Raw genomic sequence first — 24,682 nt, forward strand, 5'->3', positions numbered from 1 at the left:
CACCGAATCGTAAAAGGGGTCTCGAGTTACCAACACACACCTCTCATTGTCAACTTTTGTTTCTCATCTTCCACTTCTTTTTCCTAACATTCGCGAAATTTTTTTAATCATTTTCATGTTACTAACCTTTTTTTTTCTGTCAATTTACCTATAGAACAATAGAAAATTAACTAATTGAAAATTTATCGTTTTTAATTATTTTAGTTTGGTCGTTAATCATGCGTTTTATTGCGATGAGCGCTTATAAGCGCCCAATACGGAATATTCGTGTAAAAAATCGAAAGAATTTTTAGAAAAAATTTACATGCAGACTCGCCAAATAAATAAAATGATATAAAATTTAATTAGGTATTACTGTAAGCGCTTATAAGCGCCCGATACGGAATATTCGAGCAAAAAATCGAAAGAATTTTTAGAAAAAATTTACATGCAGACCTGCCAAATAAATAAAATGATATAAAATTTCATAAGGTATTACTATGAGCGCTTATAAGCGCCACATACGGAATACTCGTGCAAAGAATCGAAAGAATTTTTTGAAAAAATTTACACGCAGACTCGCCAAATAAATAAAACGATATAAAATTTCATTAGGTATTTCGATGAGCGCTTATAAGCGCCCAATACGAAAAAATCGTCTATAACGAACTAAAAAATCTACAGATTTTATAGAAAATATTCAACGTATTATTCGTGAAACAAATAAAATGACGTAAAATTCTCTCTCTCTCTCTCTCTCTCTCTATTGGATTTTCCTTCATTTTTATTTTTCTAGTTTTATTTTCAATTTTTTATTTGTATTTTTTTCTCGATATGAATAATTGAAAGAGATTCCTCAACGCATTCCATTCACACTTCATATTTTTCCACGCTCTGTTTATTACGGAAAACAAGCATGCACAAATTTTCTACATCGTATCTATGAAATAGAAATGAACTTAGGTTTGTTGGTTGTTTGGTAAAAATCTACTCTTCCATGTACGCATTTATATACTGGGTGTCCTAGAAATTTACAATAGTTTTAGAAATGTATGAAAAAAAAAAAAAATTGTGCGCGAATTGAAATCTTCTGTGTGAATTTATTTTTAAACTTGAAAGTTTTATTACAAAGAGATTAAGGACAGCAGATATACATGTGATTTTAGATTTTAAAATGATTGAAATGTTTATCTTTTATATTTGTTTAAACTATTTCACACCTATTCACTTTGAAAAAAAAAAAAAAAAAAAAAGAACTTTGACCCGGATTTAATTTTTTTTTTTTTTTTTTTTTAGTTTGCTTTGAAATTTCTTTCCATACATTTTTGAAGCTGTAATTTTCGACAAAAAGTAAAATTTTCGTTTAAAATAATAGAAAATAGAAATGCATTTATTTGAAATAATTTTAAACAAATACACACACTGTGTGTTAAACAAATGAATTTTTGTAATAGTAATTTTAGTACTTATTATAGTTGTAACGATTATAAGATAAAAATCTAAAAAAAACAATGTTGTAAATAAATAGTGTTGGTCACGTATGACCTGAATAATGGAACCTACCTCATAGATAAAATAAAATGTCATTTATGTATGATGACCGATGGTGTCAGTCAGTCAATTTATTAAAAAAAAAAAAATATTTAAAATAAAAATAAATATAAATATATTAATAACATTTTTTTTTTAATAAGTTTTATTTATTTGAGAAAAGAAAATTATTTATTTATTTATTTATATCATTTATTAGCAAAAGAAATTAATTAAATAATTATTTATTTATTTATTTAAAACATTTAATTAGTAAAAGAAAAAAAATGTAAATGGTACCTAAATTTATTAATAACAATTTAGTTATACAATTACATAATAATAATAATAATAATAATAATAATAATAATAATAATAATAATAATAATAACCTTTATGTAACGTCTAGTTCATATTGGTTTAAAAATGAGAAATTTATTTTGAGACACCCTGTATATATAATGCGTCGATAGTGGATAAACGCGGACGTCACTGCATTGCCGTTTTTCTTTTGATAGTATGTGTGTATATCTCTGTATATGTGTGGTATACGGTAATAGATAAAAGTTATGTGTTTTACAGGAATGCATTGGTCACAGATTAAAGTGTTGTACAAACACATAACTAAAATAATACACATAGCACTTTTTATTGGTTTATAGTAAAAAAAAAAAAAAAAAAAAAAAAGAACTAAAAAAAGAAATACAACCAGATGAAAATGTTTTGTTGTTTAAAAATAGTCTTGATTGTTATACATATGTGGTGTATGCATGTATATGTATGTATATGTATATGTTTGTCTCTTTGTGTAAGAAAAAAAAATATTTTAGTTAGATTTGGTTCAATTAATTTAGGTCAAGTTAGTTCAGAAAAGTATTTTTTTTTTTCTAACACACATGCACACAGAACAGACACACACACACACACACACAGATACACAGAGATACTCGCATAGAAAATGATAGATTAGATGAAAATAATTTTTTATTAAATATTATACACTAATCTTAATAATTATGTATATATATATATATATACTTAAATATATACACACATATACATGAAGTACATTATTTACATGTCCATTTATACAGCCTCACTCAAACAAATACAAACACATACATCCATGTATATAAAAATCAGTTAGTGTTACTTCTTGTGAAACACCCTGTATGATTATTTACATGGTTAAACACATACTTACAAACACACACACACACACACAGGATTACATTATTTACACGTACCATTTATACAGCCTCACTCAAACAAATACAAACACATACATCCATGTATATAAAAATCAGTTTGTGTTACTTCTTGTGAAACATCCTGTATGCTTATTTACGTGATGAGATATATACTTACAAATACATACACACACATATACAGGAAGTACATTATTTACATGTCCATTAATACAACCTCATTCAAACAAATACAAACACATACATCCATGTATATGTATTACTTCTTGTGAAACATCCTGTATGCTTATTTACATGATGAGATATATACTTACAAATACATACACACACATATACAGGAAGTACATTATTTACACGTACCATTTATACAACCTCACGCAAACAAATACACACACATACATACACATACACGCAAGTATATTAAATGCACATGTAATTATCGATTTATTGCGTTTTGCGTTGCCAACGAGTTCGCATATTTCTCCACCAATAGAATAGTAGGATGCTATTGTTTCATCCACATATCAAGTTTATTGGAAAACTATGTATGACTTACATTACTAGTACTACTACTATTAATATACTACTGTTACTCTACTAGTATTTGTATCCGCCATATTGGCTAACTTATCAATTGGTGAAACGCAAAAATAAAATGAAACTTAGACGATAAGCAGAATTGCGTGTCGTGTTAATGTGGAATGTTGTTGAAAAAATTACGCGTAGAATGTGTAAAATGAGATGAGGTTATAAAGTAAGGTCAGTGTCATAATAATGATTATTACTTTTTTACTCGAAACAATGCCGGTCAGCAATAAAATGGACGAACTTTTCAAAAAACACTGTTTATTATTATCAAATATTTTGTAATTTTTATATTTTTTCTTTTTTTTGTTAATTGATGAAATATAGTACATTGATTTAAGATCAAATTACACTTTTCATCTGATTGGACATAAAAAATTTAAAACCATAAATGAAAGTAATGGAAAGAATTGTTTATGTGATGATAGAAAATGAGGTTATGTTAAACATTGTGTTTTTAAACGTTCGTTAAATTATTAATAATCGATTAAACGTTTAAAAAATACAAAGTTTTTAATGTTTTAAAGAAGAAACTTGCTAAATAATTAAATCAAAAAATATTATAATGAATTTTTAATGAGATTTGAATAAAAGTTTTCACGAATAACCAATATGGCGGATATTCTAGTTACTTTACAGTATTACTAACTTGTTTTTTTCTCTTTAAATATAAAATAAGTGTTCTATACTTGATTAATTTTTATTCATTTATAAAACAATTTGTTCGAAATGTGTTTTATCTTTTCACTAATAACCAATATGGCGTTCATATATCGTATTTTATCCAATATGGCGAATATTCCAATTACTTTTTGTTATATTGCTTCTTTTCTTTTTTAAATCTAAAATATCCATTCGAAATTTTATTAATTTTTATTCATTTATAAAATATTTGTTCAAAATATGTTCTACTTTCTTGTGAATAACCAATAATGGCGTCGATATATATGGCGCCATTCAATATGGTGAATATTCCAGTTACTTTCCATTGCTGTTTTGTTTTTCTTTTAAATTTAAAATAGTCATTCTATATTTGATTAATTTTTATTCATTTATAGAACAATTTGTTCGAAATGTGTTTTATCTTTTTACAAATAACCAATATAGCGTCCATATATCGTATTCCAATCTAATATGGCGGATATTCCAATTACTTTTCATTATATTGTTTTTTATTTATTTGTTTCTTCTTTTAAATATAAAATAATCATTTTGTATTTTATTAATTTTTATTCATTTACAAAACAATTTATTCAAAATATATTCAACCTTTTCACAAATAACCAATATGGCGTCCATATATCGTATTCCAATGCAACATGGCGGATATTCCAGTTACTTTCCATTATTACATTCTTATTTCTCATTTTAAATAAAAAAAAATAACCATTATAAACTTGAGAAGTTGAATTGAAGTTGAACTTGAGAAGAATATGATGAGATTTGAATAAAACTTCACGAATAACCAATATGGCGGATATTCTATTATAGTTACTTTACAGTATTACTTTCTTGTTTGTTTCTTTTTAAATATAAAACAAATATTTTCAACTTTATTAATCATTTTTATTCATTTGCAAAACAATTTGTTCAAAATGATATGTTCTACGATTAAATATTATTTTTAATGATGAAGACCAAAAGAAAAAAACAAAAAAGAGATTATAACCTATATGTGACACTTTTGTACATATACTCAAAAAGAAATATCTTTTTAAATAACTAGATTGAAAATAAAAGCTCGAACCATTCTTACGTGTCGGCATACGCAGACTGTAAAAGCTAATATTGATCTACTAGTTACCAACCTAATGTGCAATACTACACTCTTCATGTATTACCAAGCTACGAGAATATATTTCTACATAACATATATACATGAATATGTACATTTAAACGTACATGTACATGTACGTATATGTGAACTATTATATTTATTATATTTGTATTAATTTTATATAATATTTTATTTCATTTATTTATTAATCATTATTCATAAATGAAAACACTCTTAGATACACACACACATACACATACACACATTTTTTCTCACAGTCTTCTATCTCTCTCTCTCTCTCTCTCTCTCTTTTTATTTTTATTTTTATTTTTCTCTTCTTATTTTTATTTTTATTTTTATTTATACTTTGTTTTTCTCTTTGTATTTTTATTTTTCTATTTCTCTTTTTATTTTTCTCTTTTTATTATTATTTTTCTATTTCCCTTTTTTTCTTTCTCCTTTTATTTTAATTTTCTTTTTACTTTTCTCATTTTTTTTTTACTTCTCTCTTTTATATATATATATTTTTTTTTTATAAATTATATTTTCTACAAATTAAAATTAACTTTCGTTTATATTGAAAAACGAGATAACATCGACATATTTGTAGCTCGTTAATTTCCTATTAAATTTATTTGTCTTTTTTCTATTATTAATTTCCTATTATAATGTTTGATGAATTCATTAACATTTGATGTAATATATATATATACATATATTATGTATATATGAAATAACAAGATTTGATTGAAAAGCATATTCTATAATAATAATTTATTTTACATATACATATGGATATTCTAAACATACTACTACTACTACTACATCATATTCTTTTGATTAAATTGAAATTAGTTATCAATTATTTCTCAATGTTTTCTCAAAGATTTCTCAATTATATTTCTCAATGTTTTCTCAATGCTTTTTCAGTTATATTTTTCAATATTTTCTCAAAGCTTTCTCAATTATATTTCTCATTCTGTGACGTTGATTATTATCAACGTTTTATTTTTTATTTCTTTTTTTAAAATTATATTTTGTCTATATCTACATACGAAAAGATAAATATTAATTATCATCATGCTATTCCATTTAAAGAAGTGATAATATCTTGAATATATACACTGTTAAAACAGACATTGTATCATCATGATTATTTATGCATGCATACATGCATATATTTCATGTATATATATATATGTATGTGATTGTATTTCCCACCTATTATTTGAACATTTTACTATTACTTTTCCAAACAAATTAATCCTGACAGTTTTGAAAATGTTTTCAACTTATATACAGTCATTAAATACAAAACACGTTTATATTATCGATATTTTATTCAAAGTATAATATCATTTGTTATCTTACTACTAAACACATGTTAAGTCTACAAATCCAATCATTTGTATTTTTTGTTTGTTTAAAAAAGAAATTCATTGAAAGAGAATATGCATAGTTATATATTTTTAATTATTTTAATTATTTTTACAGGTGAGTCTATCGTCGACGTTGACATCCTCAAAGAAGACACCGAATTACTACGGAAATTGGTTCGTAAAACCTTTCTTTATCGATTTCCATTATACTACTACACAACTAACACTTTGCCGCTTACATCTTCCCCCACTCCTGTTCGATTACGCCCCTACTCCTATTCTACATCTCCCACTACCGTTCGATTTCTCCCCACTCTTATTCAATGCTTCCCCCACTCTTGGTTTTTCTGTCGTCTCCGTTTCTCTTCTCTTATCGAATGTCGTCTCTCAGCGCACACACACACACACCACACATATCTACACTCTATATAAGCACATATAAAGAGAGAGATAGTGACAAAGAGAGAGAGAGAGAGAGAAGCTTTAATGCACACAAGCACAGCAAGGAAAAGCTTTTCCAACGAAAAGCTGCTTTGTGTCTGCGTTCATCGTAGCGAAAGAAAACTCGTTTCCCAAGCGAGACAAGAGTCTCGGAAACTTTAAAGAGGAAAGAGAAAATGAGAGAGTAAGAGAGAGAGAGAGAGAGAGAGATTTTACGTTCGAAGAGAAAATTATATTCGCAAAGTAATTCAAAATGTGAACAAATTTTGGGCTATTAACAAAACTTGTATTGTACAAGGATTGAAGTTCATAATTTTAATATATTAATTTTTTTTTTTTTTTTTTTTTTAATTATCTATGCTTTATTAAACTTTAAAGAGAAAGATAAACAAAGACAGGAAGATTTTACGTTCGAAAAGGAAAAATTATATTTGCAAAGTAACGCAAAATGTAAACAACATTTTGACTATTAACACAATTTGTGTTGTAGAAGGTTTTCGTTTTTCTGCTGCCTTCTTTCCTCCTTTTCTATGTCTTCCCAGCTTTCTTCTTCCTCATCCCTGATGAGAGAAGAAAAATATCTCCTGCACCCCAGCTATCTCTATTTTCAAACCATTTATCCATTTTTGATATTCCTTTTTCATTTCTTCTGACCATTTGCCATTCTTTCCTACTTTTCTTCTGATCTTACTCGTTTTCTTATCCATCTTCCTTTTCTTCATGGTCACTATCAGTGGATGGTGGTCCGACTCTATCCTATCACCTATTACTATACCCCCTCTATACCTCTTCTCGTATTTACATCTCCTAGGACGTAGTCAATCACCGTGCTCGCTTTCTCTCCCGTGTACGCATACTCTCCCTCTTCGTCCCTCTCAATGCTTCCATTCAGAATCTCCCATCCAACCTCTCCTAGCACATTCGTTAACATCTGTCCCTCTCTATTTATCTTCTTGTCTTTCGACTTTCTCCTTCTCGCTTCCCCCTCCTCATTTTCACCTCTTCTCCCTCCTGTCTCTCCTGTCCTTGCATTGAAATCTCCTCCTATAATCACCCTCCTCTCCTGTTCTTGCTCTTCCAGCCAACCTCTTAATTTCTCCAATTTCCTTGCCATATCTCCGTTCATATACACTGCAACCACCGTCCATCCAGCTCTCCTCTCCTGTCTTTACTTTCCTCACCAAGTTTCCCTCCTCTTCTTCTTCTCCTTTTTCTCCCCCGTCTTCTGCTATCTCTGTCCTCAACCCCATCACCATCCCACCTATCCCTCTTCCTTTCTTATTCTTCCTCTTCGCTCCTTGTGCTGTCCATATATAACCCTTTGGCAATTTTCTTTTGACTTTCTCCCAGTTCTTTCCTTCTATCCATGTCTCAATTAAAACTATTAACCTTCCACTTTTCTATTTCCTTCCAAAATTCTTTGTCCTTACTCACTAAACCTGCAACGTTCCACAACCCTATTTTCTAGCTCCCTCCTCCTGTCTCTCACTTTCCGCCTAGCTCTCTGAGATTTTTTCCTGTTTCCGTTCACCACTTTTCCTTTCTCCCTCATCTTCTTTACCCTCTCCTTCTCTTCATCTGTTCACCCCCGTCCTGCCGACTTTCAGCCTCTCTTTTTCCTCATCCCACATCCACGTCCTTCCATTAATTGTTATCTTCTCATACCCCACTCTTACTTTCTTCCCTTTCCTAACCTCCCTGTTCCCCAAATCCCTTAGCATCCATTGCATCTTCCTCTCCCTTCACGTCCAGTCATCCCCTACTAGCTCGTTCCTCCCTTTAAGCCTGCTCCTTTTCAACATCACTTCCCTTTTTTCCTCCACATTCCTTAGCCTCACCTCCAGTACCGTCTCCTTCCCTTGCCACCTCCTCCTTCCTATCTCCTCCACCTCATCTACCTTCACTCCTGCCCCTATTCTTTCCAGCAGCCTCTCTCTGTCGTCACTTTCGCCGAACCTCTCATTATCACTCTCTTCATTATTACGTTTCTTCGTCTATCTTCCGTTTCTTTCTTCTCCATCTTCCTCTCTATTTCCACCACCTTCATCCTTATCCCCTCCTTTTCTTCCCTCCCATGTAACTGCCCCCTGCAACCCCTTCTTTTACTTCACCTCCGCTCTACTATCCTCTTTTTCATCTTTATTTCTCTGCATTCCCTCTTACTCCACTATCCACTATTTGTCCAATATTTTGTTATTTTCATATATAGTGTATTTCTATATCGTTCTCTCTCTAATTTTCTTTTTTTTGTTTTCATTTATGGTAAAAAAAAAAAAATTTGGAGTAATCGTGATACAATAAACGACAGTTTTTATTGTATAAAATTTCTAAATGACGGAATCTAGATCGGGAATGATTAAAAGTATTGAAAATGTACCATCAATATCATCAATTGCGAATGAGAATTCTAGGTGGTAAACAATTTCAACTGAATGAAGAAAAATCGAGTGAACTCAGCCAAAGAAAATCGCAAGAATGTATATATATATATATATATATGTGTGTGTATGAGAGAGAAAACAAATAGAAAAGAAAAATCGTTCAAAGTAATCTATGTGTATGTGGCATGTGTGTATGTGTTCGATTGATACCAATACATGAGTAAATCTTTTATGAAAAATTATTGATAACTAAAAGAAGAGTAAAAAAAAAAAAGAGAAGTTTCCTCTTCAATATCATAATTTTAGAATATTTAAAACGATCAAATAAAATACAGTATGTATCTATCAAAAAGTGGTGAATTATTAACAAAAAAATTGAATTGATAATAATATAAAAATGTAATTATTATTATTTAATTATTTAATAAAAATTCATATATTTAAATTTAATTTTCATAAATAACTAATTTCAAATATATTGAGATCTCTGGCAAAGGCGTGGCGTAGCAATTCTACCTATCTACTCTAATTTCGAGTTTAGCCACCAGATAGCGTATTCAAGTGCTAGAGATCCCACGTGACCGTAGCAGTTCGACCAATCTACTCTAATTTCGAGTTTAGCCACCAGATAGCGTATTCAAGTGCTAAAGATCCCACGTGATCGTAGAAATTATACCTATCTACTGTAATTTCGAGTTTAGCCACCAGATAGCGTATTCAAGTGCTGGAGATCCCACGTGATCGTAGAAATTTGACCAATCTACTCTAATTTCGAGTTCAGCCACCAGATAGCGTATTCAAGTGCTAAAGATCCCACGTGATCGTAGAAATTCGACCTATCTACTCTAATTTTGAATTTAGCCACCAGATAGCGTATTCATGTGCTAGAGATCCCAATATACAATAAAATAAAAATTGAGAGGAGTGAGGACTTCCGTTTGAGATAGAGTGAGAAAGTGGACAAAGGAAAATAAAGAGTGGATGTGAATGAATAGGGGAGCGAAGAGGATACAAAAAGTTAGGACAGTTAGAAGGAAGATAGAGGAGAATAGGAAATAGAAAAAAAAGGGAGAAATTAAGAGAGGGAAGGAGGAAAAGGGTAAAAAGTACGGCAGGTGAATGTAAGGTTAAGACTCGGCAGCGACGGTAGCGACACCGGTGGTAGAGCGCGGAGATAGGCTGGAGGAGAAGCACGGAGTGACAGGCGAAAAACAGGAGGGTGAATAAAGAGAGATAGGAAGGTGGTGAGAAGAAGAGAGGGAGGAAAACAAACGCCGAAAGGATTGTGAGAATAAGGAGTGAGAGCCAGGGGAGGACGGCAGGGGTGAAGGAGTTGTGGATGAGGAAAATGGAGAAGGAAAAAGAAGAGGAGGAGAGGGCGTTTCGAAAAAGCCAAAAAATAACTACGACACCTAAGAAGAGTGAGGAAAGTAGAATACGCACACAGGTGAAAAGGGAGGAGGAGGATGGGCGAGGGGAGCAGATAAGGGAGCTGGTAAGGAGGGAATTAATAGCGGAGATGGACAGGGACTGGATAGAAGAGGTGAAGGAATTAATAAGGAAAGAGATCGGTGTGGAATTAGAAAGAGTGAGAGGGGAGATGGAGGAAAAAGAAGTGAAATGGAGGGAAGAAAGAGAATCATTGGTTACTGACATTACTAGACTTTTCGTTTTGGGCCACGTCAGTCATCGGTGACTGACACTCAACTATTTTTTCAATACAAAATTACGCCTGTGGCCTGACGAAAATTTTCCTAAAAATTTGCGTGGCGCTCAACGTGTTAAAATGTCATTGTTTTATTGACATTATTATATTAGGTTATTAACTAGGAAATGTCTGATTTTTACTCGAATTATTTTCATCTCGAAATTAGACATTTTATATTTAATAATCCTAATATAAATGAAAATTGAAAAGAAAAATAAATCAAAAGTAGAATAAAGATGATAATTGTTCATAGGGTATTTTATAGGATATTTTATAGGGAAATTTTGTTGTTTTTAACGTATGTATGATGACATAAGTATCAAAAGTCGATGTTGCGGTCTTTGGAGAGTAGGTCGCCGATTTTCTCTTTCCGCAGTAGAAGTGGTAGGGTGTTTTTTACGCAAGGATAAGGGTGGGTATTCTCATACCCTCATTCTCTCTCTTTCTCTCTCTCTTTCTCTCTCTCTTTCTCACTCTCTTTCTCACTCTCTTTCATGAGAGACTTTAAGAAGAAGATAAATGAAAGCAAGGTTGATGATGATAATGATGATGATGGTAGTGGTGATGATGATTCAGAAGTGTTTTACAAGTCACAGTAAAAATAGACAAATAAAAATAGAAATTAAAAAGGAAAACAATTAATTTGAATATACTATGGACGCATATATGCGTTTGGTAAAAATTAATAAATTGGTCGTTCGACACATATATACTTATTTTCGTTAATATTAATGCAAAATAATGTAATGTTTATATTAATTAAATTATATTTTATTATAATAAATTATTCATTTATAAGAAATATATTATAAAATTATAAAAAAACCCTAATATCAATTATACCTAACCTTAAAACGCAAAATAATTTTACTAACCCTACATTCTTTTCAAAAAAAACAAAAAAAAACAATAACAATTAATTAATAATAAATTATTAAAGTATATATAATATATATATTATAATAATAAATTATATAAAAAATAAATAAACAATGTTTTCAATTTAAAAAACAAAATTCGATTCATTCCATTTTCGTTTCCCACTTAAAGGTTAAAAATATTAAAAAAAAAAATAAAAAAGCAATATTTGTTAACAAATTAATAATAAATTATTAATTATAAAAAACATTAATAAAATTCTAAAAAAAAAAACCCATATCAATTATGTGTTTTCAATTTAAAGCAAAAAATCCGATTTATTTTTATTTTTATTTCCCATCTTAAAGGTGAAGAATATTAAAAAATAAAAAAATGGAGGAACTTTTTTTCTTTTTTAATAAAAATTGTGTGGGTCAATTAATTGTGCTCATATGAAGAAAAGAAGAAAAAAATGTAATACGTGAGAAAAAAAGAAAAAGGGGGTCAGAGAAATAAAATTCTTCTACTATGAATTCCTTGAAATTCTCCTTTGAAAAAAGGAGAAAAGGATTAGAAGGATTTTGGAATTCCTTGCACAAATGGTGGTTGGAAGGGAGGAGGAAGAAGGTACCATTTAAGGGTGGAGTTTAATCTTAAGACATGTTCGGGGTGTTCTTAAAGTTTTAACCACGTTCTTCTTTAATACTTTCAGACATCTTGTTTTTTTTTTTTTTTTTTTGTTCTTTAAGAAATTGCACATCGATATTTCGATACAGGTGACGACGATATTCAATTTGATTTTGATTTGATATTTCAATTTTGATTGAATATTCAACATTTTTAATACAATTTATAAAAAAAAGAAAATATTTATAAACAATAAGGATTATTTAAATATTAAAATCATTAACAATTCGAAAATATTTCAAGTTTATTTCCCACCAGATTTATAAACTGTATTTTTACATAAGAAAAAAAACTGTATATTAAACATTTTTTAATACAATTATAAACAAAATATTCATCTAAATTAACAACAATTTGTTAATATAAATTCAAAAAATAGAATAATAATTCAATGAACATAAAAAAAAGTGTCATGGTGTCCATTAAAGGTTAGGAATATTATTACAAATGTATAAACAATTATTAATATTATTTAAAATTAATAATTATTTATAGAACTGTCAAAAAGTTTTATGAAAAATATAAAAGTTGACATCTTTTAACTTAGAGAGAAAGATGAGGAGGATGAGGAGGAGGAGGAAGAGGAGGAGGACATTTCGGCGTTGCTCACAATGGCGAAACCGATAGAAAATGGTGGACAAGGGTTGGGTCGCGACTGCAGGGGCTGCGCGCGCATCCGCAGATCAATATTTCATTTCAGACTTACCAACCTCTCTTCGTCTTTTCAGCCTTCGCCTTTTCTCTTTTTTCCCCTCTTTCTTTCTCTCTCTCTCTCTCTTTCTCTTTTTATCATTTTATTCTCTTAGAAAAGTTATTTAACTTATAAAGATAATAATTAATTATTTTTTCCCTCCATTTTTTTTCTTCTTTCGAATTTCCCGCCTTTTTCATTCTTATCAAATCATTTCTTTCTTTTTTCTTTATATTTATTTCATTTATTTTTTATTTCTAACCATACTTAATTATTATTTTATTAAATGAATATTTATCATGTCTTTTATAAAAATGTTTTGTGTTTTTTTTTCGTTGAAAAAATTTCTATTCAAAATTCAATATGGCCGTGATAAAAAATGGCGGATTGATATTAACCAACTCAATATAATATTTATATTAATACAAAATGATACGATTTGACAAGATATAACAATTGTATTTAAATATATATAATAATATATTACTATACAGGGTGTTAAATAAATAAAAATATAATAAATATATATTATAACCTATTTTTATATTATTACGTTTGAAAGAAATATTTCATTGTAATCTCGTTAAAATATAATCTCTCTCTTTGCATCTCTTTAATGAAATACAACAACAACAACAACAACAAAAATGATGAAAAAATTTTTTTTTTGTTACAAAATAAACGGTTTATCGGATTATAATGGAAAGGGGAGGGGGAGGAGTAGGAGGGTTGTATTGTATTGTATTACCAAATACAAAAATACAAATATTTATCCTATAGACAGAAGTTATCGGTTATTAAATATAATCTTGTTTTGTGAAATCCTATTTTGACTATAGTCGTAATATACAAGGGCAGGGGGAAGGGGAGGGAGTAGAGGAAAGGGGAAAAGCACGAATCAAAAATGGCGTGGGTAATATTTTAGAAATATAAATCACGTCTTTGTGTTGCGATTATTTGAATTTCAAAGAACAGGAAACCACTTATGGACAATCAAACTCGTGTCTCCTCCCCTTTCCAACCCCCCCCAACCCCCTTTTACTTTTGATCATCCTCTTTTGTTACAATAATCATATATTCTTATATTTTTCAATAATTCAACCATTTTCTAATAAAATAACCTTAAATTCTTTAAAAGAAATGTGAATTTCAACGTAGTGGTTGGTGGTGTGTGGGGATGGGGGGGTGGGGGGGGGTTGGTGGTAGTAAGAGAAGGGGTTTGGAAATAATTGAAATAATCTCAGAAAAACAATTAGGGTTAAAAATTATGAACATTTGTGAGTGTTGAGGAGGGTTCAGTGGATTACTTTGAATATTTTCAGAATGAATTAAAACAACAACAAAAAGAAAAAAAAATTCAGGGGGTTGAGCTAATAAAAATGGACGTAAAAATATTGGGTTTTCTTTTTTCGAGATAGTATAAGAAATTGAAATGAATCTTTTTTACTTGGATTTTTCCTAAAAACCTTGAACTATTATCGATCCCTTGGTTGGTTAGGAGAGCAGCAGAGCCACTCGATTATAAATTTACCACCACGAAAAAGAAGAGAAGACATTTGGCGCATCACGAAACTCTTATTTAATCTGAAAACACACACACACACACAAACATAAAAATACACATTCACAAACATTGTCTTTAGTTTTCTTTTTCTTTCTTTTTTACGTAACTTTTGTACTTTTTAGGAATTTATTGTGAAAAATTCATAAACTAATAAATAATATATTTATATAAAAAAAAAAATAGAAAGAAAAAAAGGAAAAGAAAAAGAAAGCTGTATATATTATACTACATATACAGTCGCTTTGTTATAAAAAAAAAAAACATTGATTTTAATATAATTCTACAATTATTTAATGCATAAACAAATTACTCTGAAAAGTAAATACGTGTGACTTGGAATTAATTGGAAATAATTGAATTGTAATATAGCACCATCTATTGAAAATTTACAGAACTTAGAGACCTACTTAATCTCTCAATAATAAACCCTTAAAAATTAGCAATCAAAAAGAAAAAAAAGATAAAATCATTGCGATAAAAATTCTTTTTTATATTTTAAGTTAGAAAAAAAAAATCACAATATAATAAAACAAAATTAGGTTATGTCATATGAAAATGTTAACTGTAAAATATATATATATATATTTTACAGTCAACTATATGTACTGTATATATATACAGTTAACCGTATGTACTGTATAAATATATACAGTTAACTGTATGTACTGTATATATACTATACACTATATATACTATATACAGTACATACTACTGTATATATACTATATATACTCTATACAATTGTACTGTATATAACTGTATACTGTATATAACTGTATACTGTATATACTGTATACAATTGTACTGTATATACTGTATACAATTGTACTGTATATACTGTATACAATTGTACTGTATATACTGTATACAATTGTAATGGATATACTATATACAATTGTACTGTATATAACTGTATACTGTATATATATAGTTTTTTCTTTTTCTTTTTTCGTTTTTATTTTGTATTAATTTTTAAATACCATAAAAAGAGAAAAGAAAAGTTTCATTGATATTTCGCAAATTGAAACGTTAAAGGACAGTTACTAATAACTTTCCACGAACACTATTATAACAGAACATGTTGAGATCTAAGTTTGTAACCCCCAAGGGTCTTATACTTTAAAGTAACATTCCAGATAAAACTTCACCACTACCACCAACCAACTATTTACGTGTTAGGATAAGATTATTATTATCTAGAAAACACCATCCCAAAGGTCGTCCCATGGTTTCCCCTTGTTTTTCTGGGTTATTCCTTCTAATAAAATCATCAAATGGCCCACATTTTTCTGCTTGGAATTTTATACAAATTTTTTCTCCTTACTCTCCTACCCTACCCTACCCTAACCTCACCACTCTCTCTTCTTCAACATTTATTTTTTCATTTTTTCAAAAGATACTTTAACATTCGTTTGAAATTATTTAATTTTTCATATTTGGCACTTCAATGTTTTTTTTTCTTTTCTTTTTTTTTTTTGTTTCATTTTTTTCCAGATATTTTTTACAGAAAAATCGAACGATATATTTTGTAGAATAAAATAAATCAATTTATTAATAAAATTCTTTTTTTATTAAACTTGTTTGGGTTGTTTAACACGTTGAGCGCCACGTCAGCCATCGGTGACTGACACTCAACTATTTTTTCAATACAAAATTACACCTGTGGCCTGAACGGGAATTTACCTGAGAATTCACGTGACGCACAACGTGTTAATAATTAAAATTAAAAAAAAAAAAATAGATTTGAAAGAAAATTAGGGTTTAGGGGTGAGGGTGGTTGTATAATAAATTACTTTATTATTATTTTATATTCGTGAACAAAAAAAAATATTTGAAATATTCTTCCAACTTTTCGTATAAATTGTTGTAATTGTTGTTGTTGTGAAACAATTAATAATTAAAATAAAAATTAGATTTAAAAGAAAATGAATGAGAGGATAAGGGCTGTATAATCCCTATTGTATAATAAATTATTTCATTACTGTTTTATTATTATTGTATATTGAAAAAATGTTGATATCAAATATTTTTGAAATATTGTTTCAATTTCATACTTCGTGTACGTTGGTTTTATCATAATTGTTATTCTTTTAAATTATCTTACATAGGATGTAAATGTAGAGATAATCGCGTTACAATAATTATCTACCCCTCCTATTATCGATCGATAGGTTGTTGCATCATATAAGAGCATTTTCTATATACTGGTTAATTTTGATTGTTAATTAAGATAACTAGATGATGATACTCTTCCCATAAGCTGGTGTGTATGTGTATGCATATATATATACACACACACATGTGTGAATATATATCATCCATCATTTATGATAACTATCGTTAATTGTAATTCGTGGTCACATTATTTCTTTTATCATTTAACTTTCTGTTTGTTTTTATTTGGTTTCGTTTTATATTTTGAATGTTTTCAATAAATTGTGTGTTTTATATAAAAAGAAAAAAATGTGTGTGTCAGTTTGAAAGTAACGGATAATTAATTAGTTTTTTTTTTTTCAAGTAATATCATCAACAATCAGACCCACTTTCATCCTTAACCACCCCCCACCTTCACAACCCATGAAATCTCTGAATCAATATTTTGTATAAATCAAATATCTTATTAACGATGTTAACAAATCTTCATTTCAATTTTAATATGTTCGAAGCATTTTGAAATTGAATCCATATGATATACTTTAATATTATTATTTATTATTATTACTGTACTTTAATATGAAATTATTTATAAATTTTCAATTATTTGATATTACATAAAAAAAAACTGTAACGCGTATTGTCTGTATAAATGAAAATTGGTTAGAGAATTTAATAAGACAAAAAATTCATGACAATTATTTTTGATAATTCAGATAATCGTACATAATATTATGTTGCATTAATTTTATTATTATTGTTCAGTATTATCGATTAACAAAAAAATTAAACAAAAGGTTATGCTTTGCCAAGCGCGCATTTGCGTCCATAAGTCTATATCGATGAATTGCGTCGGACCCATATATGCACCCATATGACACACTGACAGCTTATTTAGACGCATATATATGCGCCCATGATGATACAGTAACAGCTTAGTTGGACGCATATATGCGCCCACGATGATACAGTAACAGCTTAGTTGGACGCATATATACGCCCATGATGATACGGTAACATTTTAGTTGGGCGCTTATATGCGCCCATGATGATACGGTAACGTTTTGTTGGGCGCGATGACACCAATGGTTTTCACTTGACACATATATACGCCTATATGCCACACCAATAGTTTTTCTGGACGCATATATGTGCCCATAGCATTCAAAGGGTTTAATAGGATGCGTTGTTATTATAAAAATCATTATTATACCATAAATAAAAAATATGTTATTATTTTTCTTGAATATTTCTCAATTATCAAAAATAGAAAAATATCCCCAAGAGATAATCTTATCAGACTAAGAAATTTTGTTAGAACTGTATATTATTTTCCCTAGAAAAATATATCTCTATTTTTTAACATGTCCCTATATATATATATATATATATATAGTATAAAATGTATGATTTTTTATTTTTCAAAACAAATTATTGTGTATATGAGTTGTGTAGGTTGTTGTGGTAGGGAGGGAGTCAAGGGGGTGAAAAGTAAAAGAACGTGGGAGTGAGAAAAAATAGAAAAATAACAGAGAGAAAGAAAGAATGAAGGGAGAGAAAAAGGAAAGAAAAAGGAGAGAAAGGAGAGAGAAAGAGAGAACGTTGACCCGAGTAAATTGTGCGCTCTTGATCCTACGTGTCTTTCGAGAAACGTGGGCGTATGCTTACGTTCAAAAAGTCAACTCCTATCTAAAGGGTCGATGATGTTTTAACATAAATAATACCAGATTACATATATATATATATATATATATACCTCGTGAGAAAGAAACACGCAAACATTTGATTAAGAATTAATTTTTATTACAATTTTTCTATTATAGATCAAACACATTTATCATAATTTTATTAATTTATTACCACACCAAATATATATTATTTATATATTATTTATTATTATTTATTATTACTAAATAATATTATTAAAATAATTATGTTAATATTAAAATATTAAAATTAAAATATTTTTATATTTTATTTCATTTTATTTATTTTTAATTTTGTTTTAATTTTATAATAAATATTTATATGAAATACATATTATATCTATATATATATATATATATATATATATATATATATATATATATATTTATGTTTGATGTTGGATTATGTAGGACATGTATCTTTTTCTTCATCGTGTCGTTATGTTATACAAAAGAAAACATTGCTTTTAACATAGAAAGACAAAAGAAAATTTAAGATTATTACCGTGTATGGTATTTTATTACAATGTCGAGATAAAAGATGCTAAGGTAGTAGAGAAGTAGATATGGCGATTAATTTTCACAAAAGATTATCAAAGAAAATAGATAGAAAGAGAGAGATAGAATAACAAAGTAATTATATAAAAATGATAATAATTTACTAACGAATATAATTGAAAGAATAATAACAAATTAATTAATTAAATAACAAATAATTATTTAATATTAAATATTATCTGTAAAAGTTCGCACCAATTTTCAGTAGTTGCCATAAAAACAGGGTCTGAATATATTCAAAAAAAATAATAAAATTAAAATAAAATAAAATAAAATAAAATAAAAAACCTGAAAGAGTTCTAGAAAAAATACAAATAATAAAACAAAAATAAAAATATAATAATAAAATAATAAAATATAAAAAATATAATAAAATTTAATATTAAAATTAAAATATATATTTAATACTAAAATAATATAATAAAAAAAATATATAAAGATAAAATAGAAGTATATAAGAATAAGATAATAAAATAATAAATTAAAAATATAAAATAATAAAAATCTATAAAATAAAATATTAAAAAATAAAAATGAACGTATGTAAAGTAACCATTTCCAAAAGGTAGAAAGAAATAAGTGAAGAAGTAAAAGGGGATGTCTAATAGAAGAAGTAAAACGAAAATAAGATATAGAATTGTAGTGGGGGTAATATCTGACGTCGTAGCGTAGCGTTGCGACGCTAGGCGTCGTGCCGGCGCGGTGTTCCTCGTCCCGGGACGAGGAACACCGAGCAAGCGAACGAACAGCATCGGCGGCAGCGACGACGGCGGTGTGCCCCACCCAATGGTTCCATGCGGATCAATAAAATACACTCGGGAATCCTCGTGCCACGAGTAATAACGAAGAAACGCGAAGTTAGACGAATCGGATCGAATATTACCGAGTTCCCCGGCACGAGGCAGTCCGAGTCCCCACCAACGAGCGGCGTTGCCGGCTCAGTCGCTGTGCGGGAGTGGTCACCAAGGGATGTGCGGTATCGTAACCGAGTGCGACTAAAGTATCAAAAAAAAAAAAAAGGAAAAAAAAAGAAAGAAGAAAGTAAAAGAAACCCGAATATACCCCTCGAAGAGAAGAAAAGAAGCGTTTTGTCTCCGTTAATTCCTTGTTCGTGTCCGTAGTTACACACATATATATTATTATTATTATAATTATTATCTCGGTTTTTATCTAATATTCGACATTTTTTTATTTCTAGCAGAGAGTGTACAGCTATATATATATATATATATATATTTCTTTCTCTCTCTTGCTTATGAGAAGCGTGCGCGAATAATTTGAACAAACCAAAAGAAAAAAAAAAAAAGAAGCACGTTTCTTCTTCTTCCACCCGCGAACGTGTAAAATTAAAATTAAAAAAAAAAAAAAAAAAAAATAAATTCGTCGTTGTCATCGTTGTTCTACGTCGTGGTGTCTAGTCAGTTCTTTTTTTTCCCCACCACCACCTTCGTCGAAAGAAAATTCGGTGTATCTTCAACCCCTCCGTCTCGTCTTCTCTATTTTTTACTCTATCTCTATCTTTCTCTTTCTACATATATATTTATATATATATTTAAAGTTTAATCATCTTAACTATATATATATATATATATATATCTCGTGGCGTTTTCTTCGTCCGGTGATCGAAGAAAATTTAAAAAAAAAAACCCAGGAAATCGTCGGTTGTTCTATAAACGCCCGTCGTCGTCGTCATCGTCGTCGTCACCCTCAGCGATCACCAGATCTATCTCTCGTGATATTTAAATAAGTATTATTGTACAAAGAGACTATAACAAATAGGTAGGTGTACCCAAATAACGCTATAGTGCGTTACATTTTATATTATCACCGCCATCTTGGTTTTTTTTTTTTTTTAATTAATACATTTATCTTCATATATATATATATATATATATATAGTCATAAGTCTCACACAATTGGATGACATTTAACCAAATTCTTGTATAAATCATTATAACACACATATACATCAATTAATGGCGATTATTTAACTGTAGTTAAGATAAGAAATCATTTTTCTTTTTTATTAATTTCTTTTTAATGAACCCCCTCCTTCTCCCCTCCTCTTCCTTTTTCCTGGTTCTTCGTGAACCTTCTTTTCCAAATAGGTTTTTTTGATCACTGGTTCGACCAGTTCAGTCTTTGAAAACTATTAGACCTGTCAACAAGTAATTTGTTCCTAAAAATCTCAAGAAAATTAGTAGAAGAACAGCAGAAGAGTTGAGTTAGAGTCAGAAGGAGACTTATCGATCTCACCCAGCGGGGGCATACAACACTAATCGTGAGTTCTGCGACGCAAAAGAAGAGAGAGATAGATAGACAGACAGACAGACAAACAGCAAAGCTAATGCATAAAGATATTACAACCTACCAATAGAAATAACACACCTACTGAACCTAGAATCTTTGCTAGTTAACTGTTCAGACTACTACTACTATTACCTAAAACCTTGCTAGTTAATTGTTCATATTACTACTACTACTACTACCTGCTTGTATTTAACCTAATTTCATTTTTTATCATTTCACTTTCTAGAAAGATACATTTAAAAAAAAACCCTTTTTCTATTTTGTATCATGTATCTAACAAAAATCATCTTACTTGCTTACTAGAATGTACACCTGGTTTAATAATCATTTTCTTATAATTGACCTCGACTACATTTTCAAAGGCTAAAAGCTTTACACACTATTAACTACTACTAAAGTCAAAACCTTCTTTTCCAAGTCTCAAGAAGCACTCACGCGAGGAATTTCGAGCTTTCTATGTCTACTACTACTACTACTACTATCATCTATCTATCCCTTTATTCTGTCTCTTTTTATCTTTATTTGTGTATGCGCTTGCGCGTACTTGGCCCATTCTCTCTCTCTCTCTCTCTCTCTCTCTCTCTCTCTCTCTCTCTCTCTCATTCGTTGGTTCGTCGCGTCAGTCAGTCGTTCGTTCGTTCGTGTTCGTCGTTCGTCGCGTTCGTTCGTTCGTTCCCTCATTCGTTCGTTTTAGCTCGTACCATCGTGAAAGTAGCGTCGTATAGTGCTTTCGGCTTAGCTCGGTGCTTCTCGGGTGAGACAAACGACGACGTAGTTAGACACGAAGTTGGACGAAGGCGAACGACCATAACCTCAAAGGATTACGAGGCGTGTCTTTCTTTCTTTCTATTTCTATATATTTCTATTATATTATATCTATCTTATTTCATTCTTTTTTTTTTTTTTTTAATTATAAACGACCCCTTAGTTTATTATATTATAAATATTTGTGATAATTTATCATATTTTATTTTATCGATGATAAAGTTGTCACAATTTACAATTGATTTAATTTTAATTTTTTTTTATTTAATCATTATAATTTAATATTATTGTTAATAATTTTATTTAATAATTTATTATCGTTTTTTTTAATGTTCAATTGTTTAAAAAAAATCTTTTCATTCTCTTTTTTTTAATTAATTTTCTTGAAAGATTTTATTTATACGAGTTTGAATTTGATTTTTTTTTTCTTGAGGAACCGGAAATGCATTTAATTTAGTTAAAAGATCATCTTTAAATGTGGTTTTCTTTCTTTTTTTTAATGTGATTAATTAGAGTATGGTTACGAAAAAATATATTAAAATAAAAGTCGTGAGTTTTAGAAGAACGTTGCCCCAACGTTTATAACGTTGTGTCGCGAGATTAGAATTCTTATCCCGTCGTGGGTTGGTTGGTGTTGCTGCTGCATGCATGTCAGGAGAGTTGTTAACTTATAAATCGATATATATCGATACAAGATAGATTACATCCTTTTTCGATATTATCTTATTGCTACTTCTCTATATTTCTATATTTTTTTCACGATAATATTTTCTTCCCTCTTTCTCGCTGTCGTCGTCTCTGCCCCATACAACGCGAGTCAAATCTTATCTTTTAAAATTTTTATTATTATTATTATTATTTCATTTCACAATATAATCCTATAAGATTACAAAACGTAATATTTGAGAGATTATTTTGTTTCTTCTTAAGTAATTAAACATGTAATACATAAAAGATAGATGGCGGTGGAGAAGAGAGGAGGAGTAGAAGGGAGGGGGGATTTTACAATAGTTACGTAAGATTTGAAACAATGTAACAGTTTAATGTTTCTTTATCGACCCACGATAAAGTCAACCTGATTTTTTTTCTTTTTTTCTTTTTGATATGTTCATTAAGATTATATTTCTTATTTTCCAATTTTGATTGAATTCAAATATGATGAAAGTATTATCGATTAGTGTCAAATCGTAATTGTCGATAAGTATTTGCATTTAATTGCATTGAAATTACATTCAAGTTGCATTCAAGTTGCATTTAGGTTGCATTGAACAATTATTCATGAACTAACCTAAGACTAATCGGGAAAAAAGGTGTCATCATTTTTCTATCTTTCTTTTAATTAGCGTGGTGGTATTTCATTCATGGTCGTACATTCTCGTGCATTGTCGGGCATTATCGGGCATTATCGGGCATTTTCGTGTTGCAATGCAACCCTGAAGATCCTTTTCTTTCCGTCACCATTTTTTTTTTCTTTCTCTATTCTCTTTTTTTTTTCTAAATTCATTTATCGTTTCATTAAATAATCCATTTAAATATTTTTATCGTTCGTGTAAAAAAAAAAAATGTCATCATGTTAATGTAATATTTCGAAGTAACATTTCAAATCCTTTTAAATTCTCTACTAAACACTTGTGCACCTGTTCAAATATTCCATGTAATGTTAATTATCGGATAAAATGCATCATCTAGGTTTTTTTTTCTTTTTTCTTACATGTTCTCTCTTTTTCTTGTAATATTAGTTGAAAAAAAAAAAAAGAAAAATTATTCGCGTTAAACGTGTTAAACTTTTTATTCATGAAAGAAAATTCTAACCTCACATATTATGTTGTCTCTTACGTCGTTAAATTTCTTTGAAAATTTTAGGTTCAGTTTTTTTTTTTTTATCAGATCGTTTCTTCAAACTTTTTACATGTACTCGTAGTTTAATAATTTTTTTTTTATAAAGCAAATATTTCTGAACCATTTTTTGAAATATATCTACAATTTGAGGTTAGGTTTTCTTTTTCATATTTGTTTCCAAAAGTCCTCTTAGACACACTCGTAGTTTTATAATTTTATTTTTTTTTTTTTTTTTTAGAACAAACATTTCTAAGCCATTTTTCCAAATTTATTTAAAATTTGAGGTTAGGTTTTTTTAAAATCAAATTGCTTTTTTACAAGTCTTTTACTTACTCATAGTTTTACAATTTTTTTTTTGTAGAACAACAAAAAAAAGAATATTAAATTATCTAAAAATTTATAAATCACTGTATAGATGTATCGAACTTAAAAAAATTATGTTCGCAGCTTCTGTAATCTTATACATACTCTGATATATACATATCACATATATATCTGTAAATATATATATATATATATATATATATATATATGATATGTTCGATATCGTAAAAACGATTTT

At 29.0% G+C, this 24,682-nt stretch overlaps 1 protein-coding gene across 7 annotated transcripts in view; it reads left to right on the top strand.

Moving 5' to 3' along the window:
* Nucleotides 1-24,682, top strand: part of 14-3-3zeta (tyrosine 3-monooxygenase/tryptophan 5-monooxygenase activation protein zeta) — a 60,664-nt gene that overhangs the window by 10,395 nt on the left and 25,587 nt on the right. The window contains exon 2 of one of the 7 annotated variants that reach the window (XM_015331061.2): nucleotides 6,574-6,632. The exons of 1 other annotated variant lie outside the window; for it this stretch is intronic. The gene's annotated coding sequence lies outside the window, so the exon portion shown is untranslated. Of the gene's footprint in view, nucleotides 1-6,573; nucleotides 6,633-20,012; nucleotides 20,320-20,840; nucleotides 20,986-22,204; nucleotides 22,345-24,682 lie in introns of those variants that run through there. 5 more of the 7 variants (XM_089176772.1, XM_015331067.2, XM_015331066.2 and 2 more) reach the window with 5 other exon arrangements.

The sequence above is a fragment of the Polistes dominula genome, unplaced genomic scaffold (assembly GCF_049000335.1).
Source record: "Polistes dominula isolate Pdom_NZ unplaced genomic scaffold, Pdom_raw_medaka contig_80, whole genome shotgun sequence".
In the NCBI taxonomy this organism is placed as follows: domain Eukaryota; kingdom Metazoa; phylum Arthropoda; class Insecta; order Hymenoptera; family Vespidae; genus Polistes; species Polistes dominula.